Below are 6,063 nucleotides of genomic sequence, written 5' to 3'. Positions count from 1 at the left end.
CAAGGGGCGGGAAGGGAGGGGGGGTGGAGTGGGAGAGAAGAAAAGAGGATTGAGGAGGGGGTGGGGGAAGAAACTTGATTTCTTTAATAACCTCAATTAAAAGAGCAAGACACATATATATTTTTAAAAAGGAGCGTTTTGAATTGGATAGCCCGAAAGGTGAAGAGGTTTAATAGGATACTTGAAAGCTAATTACAGCGGGATTTAAGAAGCCTGGTGTTTGTTCCGATGACGATTTGAATGAAAATGCTTCAGATTAAACCGAGCCAGCAGCTCTTTCGTAAACTTACAGCAATTAGAGCTGCGACTGATTTACACTCGTTTCTTTAAGGTGTAAATTGCCACTTACTGCTCAGTAAGTCAACATTTGAGCTACTAGAGAATTATTTTTAACCAGCGCAAAAAGCGGGTCGAATAATGGAAAATATCCAGCTGAATTTAATTTGTGCCATTAAAACTCACCCAACCTCGGTCAAACTGTTTTAAAGCAACAGCGCGCATTACTCAAGTGTTCCCAAGCCTTTACTGGAGTTTTGTTCCTAAACGAAAACGCAGCCTCTCCTAGGCTTTTGCTGCCTTCGTTTACGAAAACTCCTGTTTGCGCGGAGGGGGTGCCGAACTCCGGCGGCCCACACCTGCGTTTCTGACTCTTCGCCTCCCTCGTCCTCCTTCTGGCTGCACCAGACGAGATACTGTCCGAACCTGGGAGTCCCCCGGCCCTCAGCGGGGACCCTCCGGTGCGCTCCCTGGGCTGGACCCAGCGCCGCCACACGGAGGCCGCATCCTCGCAGACACGAGGAGAGTTTAAGCAGTAAAGCCCCGCGTTCGCCGGGTGTTCCCCGCCACCGTCCCAGCAAAGATCAAGTCAGCGGTATCCGGTGCGGGACCCTCTGCCGCGCTCGAACAGGCTGCAGATGATTTTCAAACTTAAAACGCGAGACACCCACGGGTCCTGCCTCCAGAGTGACGTGAGAGCTTGTCAGTTTTCCCCCACTTACTAGACTAGACGAAAGGTGTGATTCGCGTGCCCTGGGGGTTGTTGTTGTTGGGTTTTTTTTTTGTATTTTAAGTAAAATGGCCCTCTTGGCCCTCCCTGGGATGCCCCAGGGCCTTCCAGGAGCCACGACTTCTTGTGTTTGTGCGTGCGCCCGCGTCAGCGCGGGTCGCGCGGCGGCGGGTTCCGCGCCTTTGCGCGGGCCAGTGCCCGCGGGCAGCTGCACGCACGGAGCCAAGCCTCTAGTCCCACCCGAAAGCCGCCCGGCCCTCCCGACACGCTCTTCCCCACCGCCAAGATCAATCACCACGGCAAATAGAACAAAAGCAAGACTCACATGTACCCGAGAACGCCTTAGGCTCGAGGCTTCGTCTCCCAAATTACAGTCTCCATGCCTGAGGTTAAGTGAGCTTGTGGGGAGGGGAGGCAATGATTACTGACTAACGCTACTACGTAATAAAAAAAAAAAAATTGCCAGGTCTGAAGTTGAGGCCGTTACAGGTAATTTCTGAACCTCGTTTAGGAGCCCAAACAGCTCGCGTTGTAAGGAAACTGCAATTCAGCTGGTCTGGCCAGACGTCGGCTCGCTCACCTTCTTAGGGGGAACTGCCAGCTCCGGCACGTCCTTTTCTTCTAGTTTACACACAAACATCTGATCGCTTTTCCAATACATGGCACTGCTAGGGCTGCTTATCACATACCAACTCCAGAGGGTCAGCGGCTGTCCGTGCCTGCCGGTCTGTCCCCCTCCCCCGCCCCAACACACTAATAAAAGCCGACCCCGAGAAGAGTAAGAAAGCTACAAACAAGTCTTCGTCCAAAGAGGCCGCTGTGGCCGTTACCACTGACGGGCTGTTCCTAAGATTCCTATCCCAACTTCACTGAACTCTGTCCCTCCAGGAAAAGGAAAAAAAAAAAAAAAGTTTTGTTTTCCAGAGGGTGGAACCTTGCATAAAGGGAGGGAAGGGGGTGTGTGTGTGGGGGTGGGGGGGGGGAAGTCTTTTCCTGGAGGAATAGCCTCACCTCCTTAAGGAAAACCCGCCTTCTGTACATGTTAAGATCTTTATCAGGGCAAGCCAACTTACTCCAGATTTAGTATTAAAGAAAAAAAAAAAAAACATTGGGAATGGCCTGTTAACTTTTGACTTAAAAAAAAAAAAAAATCTGTTCTCTGCATTTGCCGTGGCTTTTTAATTCTCGCTCCCCAACCAAAACCTAAACAAAGATTCAGGTTACATCTCTTTCTGCAGCAAGCAGAAGGGGAAGCGGAGGTCTGAGTGACTTAAACTTTTTAGTCATTCCTCTGAAACATGCAGCTCTCCTGTGTAGCCGGGGAACTCGACCGCTCCCTGGCAGCCTGGGGGCTGACTTATCAGAGGTTGGCGCTCCCTTTGCGAAAAGTTTTCTCATTAAGATAAAGAAGGAACATCTGAGCAGCACAAAAGCTTATGATTTGCGACTAGATTTGAAATCAAGGCTACAAGAAAGACAAAAGTATGTTGCTAATAGTATTGCTCTTTCATCTCCTCCTAGACAAAATTTAAGCCCTAGAAGGGACCAGCTCCTGCCTCAAATTTTGGCTGCGGGTTTGCGAAGGGGGCGGTGTTCTCAGAATACCATAATTTTGATTAGGATTGGAGGGTATGTTTCCTTAAATAGCTTCTTTATGGTACAAATTTTACTTCATTATGTAGTATGTAAAGGGACTATTTAACAATAATTTTTATATCCAAGTTTCCCTTTTAAGAAACAAAACAAAGCAAAACATAAGAATACCTGGGAGTCTCTATATCCTAAAGGCCTTTAGTAAAATCATGTGGTGTTGCTTCAATTAGATGGCGATATATATATATATACACATATATATATAATCTTACAGATTCTTATCTCCTTGCCTTATTTGTCTAAAGAGTAAGATGGAAGGACTCTTGTCTAAAAAGGTCAACAGCAGCCTACAGGAGGGGCATAAGCAGAGATAGGTAGCCTTTCCTGTACTGCAGTGAGCCTGTATAACAGTCTGGGACAAAACAACCACTGCAAATTTAGTTTTCCCTTAAGTACATTTTTCTCCCATAAACACGAGGGTCCCTAGAGCATTTTCCTATTGCCATTGTTTTCCTTTTTGTGCAGCTGCGCACACGTTAATATCAGCCATCCCCCTTCCGGTCCTTTCTGGGAGATCTCACTTAAATTTATGACGAAGAGGGGGGATAGAGGACGCTGTGATCTGTGCCCTCTTACAGAATTGAAGACTTAGGGTGGACCAACTTCTTCTCAAAACGCTAACCTGTGCGTGGAGAACAGAAACTCTTGTGTTTTTCATCAAGTGCAAAAATTAGTATTTGGGGGAAAATCCACATAATGCATTTTCCATGAAATAGCATCAATCTCGAGATGGCTCTTCCGAATGGAAAGAGAGTCGTCAGAACATTGGCTCTATCAGGCCGTGCATAGAGAGGATTGAAAAATTAGAAATAAAGATCCAGTTCAGAGATTTAGTTACAGTTTCTGTTTATTAGGGTCTGCAAAGTGAATCTGGGGTACTGTTTGGCTACTATCCGGGAGAATTCATCGCACGGGTCATTCGGAAATCCCGAGAGCGCTTTTGAGCTGTTTGGGAAAGTAGGGCGGGGGCGCGGGCGTTTATGCGGTCTTTCCACCCACCCTCGCCTAATCAGTCGGCTCGGCTCTCAATCAAGTTTTCAAAATACTAATCTTGATCTAAGAGCCCCTATCTCTGCATCAGTGTTGGAAATGATTCACTTTTAGAGGCTTCTGGGCATGGAGAAGAGGAATGGTCGTCAGACATAAGAAGACCTAAAAGAGTGGTCTGGCGTTCACTTAACTGCTGACGCACTGCCGGACGCAGACCTTTTCCCGCGATGTGATTGTGCGCCCACAGCCTAGCACTGTAGGCCTCCCGGCGGTGAGTCTATTTCAATGTGCTCGGCAATGTAAGCCTTGGCTGGGGTCGCGTGCGGAGGTGGGAGGAGGGGTGTGTGTGTAGGTACTTGCCCTGAATATCGGTGCTGAGCGTCCCATTGGTGCTGGGCCCAAGGACCTCCTGACCCTTTGTCAGGGGTGAAGACACCGAGGGGTTGCTCCTGAACGTGGCGCGGCTTCTTGGAGCTCGCGTCACACTTCTTACCCACGCTCCTCCTCCGCGGGGGCAAAGGAAAAGTTCGCCCGCTGCTTTGCAAAGTTAGGTTCTTGCGCTAAAAACCAGTGCTCTGTTTGTCTTTGTAAGAAGGGTTTTTAGCCCAAACTCCAATTGAAGCCAATTTTGGTCGAAGGAAGACGCACCAAAAAACATCAACTTGTGTTTCTGCAGGTGGGAGAGAAATGGCCCGCGTTGGGGGCGATTCCGACCTACTAGAAATTTCTAGATGGCTTTAAGTGAAAATCCTTAAATGAAAATCAGAGACCGCAAGCCCACCCAAGGGACTAACCAACACCCCTGGACTGCAGGGCTTTTTGCAAGGCTCAGGGGGGAAAAAAACAAAAAACAAAACAAACAAACAAAAAAACCCCAGAGAGGCTTGGGAGGAGGCCCTGGCGAGCTGGGAGGCCCTCGGTGTGTCTCCCTAAACCCGGAGGGCGTCAGGGAAGGGGTCTGGGTCTCGGGGAGCCAGGCCTTGATTGGAGGTCCGGGAATGGAGAGCGGGAACACCAGCCGGTTCTGACCCCTACAGTTTCCACTCACCGCGAAGAGCTGCCTAATTGGGCGGCGAGCAGCTGCGAAATTTGTAATCGCCTAATAAGCCTTCCACCTCGGTTATTCTTATCAAAAGGCATAAAACTGATATTTTCACACTCGGCTTCCTCCACAGGAGCCGTTTATAAACATCCTTCATCAGTAGGATGAAATTAAGCCTGCATTGACAAAGGTCTCTGGAACTCGATATTTAAAAGCAATAGATCCGAATTAGCAAATTATTACTTTAAGTAGGGAAAGTCCCCACCAACTTGACTATTGAACCCTTTGCCTCTGAGCTCCTCGCGGTGAGTAACCACATGTTTGAGGGAACTTAACCTGGAGTTTCCTCAAGCAACCTTCGGCATCTTGGCTTCCTGAATCCGCGCGCGCCCCGGCTTCCAGCCTTCCACCGGCTTTCGAGAACCCGCTCGGGTCAGACCTGCGGAGACCTGGGCGAGGCACAGCTGGGGCCTGGGCGGAAGCACGGTCAAACCAGACGCGTCCGCGACTCCTGGGCCCGAGGGCGCAGAACCAGCGCCAGTCGTCGCACCCCTACGCTTTCCCCCGCCGGCGACCCTCGCTGGCGGCCCCCGCGGTCCCGCGCCTGGGGCCGGCCAGAGCACTGTGAGAGGGTGAGGTAGGGAAGACCTTCGCGCCCATGAGAAGGCACAGCTTCTGGCTGATTCTTGTGGATACCTCTTTACCCATGATGGTAAAAAAGTCAGCCTAGAGAGCTCCGAAACTGCGAAGGTCACAGTTGGTCCAGGGATTGGAGTGTTTTCTTTGATTTTTCCCACCCCGTCTAACCATTATTAATATACTAATTTGGAAAGAGACCGAAGGAGATAGCTTCCAGAGGCTTTCTCCCAGACTGGAGCAGCTCAGAACCGCGTCACCCCTCGGAGATCGGGCAGCGGGCAACGCGCTCACCTTGGGACTTACCGGTCCCAGGCTTCTTCTCAGACCTTGTCACACAGTTTCTGAGGGGAAGTGAGGAGCGTGTTTATTCACGCCAGTGGAGGACGCCCAAACGTGGCGAGGGCCTCGGTCTGGGACCCCCTGGTCTCTGCCCCACTGCGGGCCCGGCCGAGGCTCAGGGGGCTTCCGAGCGAGGCTAGCGTGCTATGCGCGGGACAGCCGGGAACGCACTGGCGCGCAGACACCTCCTGGGCTTTGCCGCCCCGCCAGGCGTCCGTTTCGCTAACTGCAGTCGCCTGCCGGGGCCAGTGGTCTCCTGCGGTTCTAGAGACTCAACTGAAAGCCAAGTTCTGCGTCCGAGAGGGTAGTACGCGTGGATTCGGTGTTTCTTTTCATCTGGTGCGCTCGTCCCTGAAGAGCGCGAGTAAACTCGCCCAGTCCTCTGCGGAAGGAG

This window comes from Panthera tigris, chromosome C1, assembly GCF_018350195.1.
Source record: "Panthera tigris isolate Pti1 chromosome C1, P.tigris_Pti1_mat1.1, whole genome shotgun sequence".
Classification (NCBI taxonomy): domain Eukaryota; kingdom Metazoa; phylum Chordata; class Mammalia; order Carnivora; family Felidae; genus Panthera; species Panthera tigris.
Note: the sequence above shows the minus strand (reverse complement) of the source record.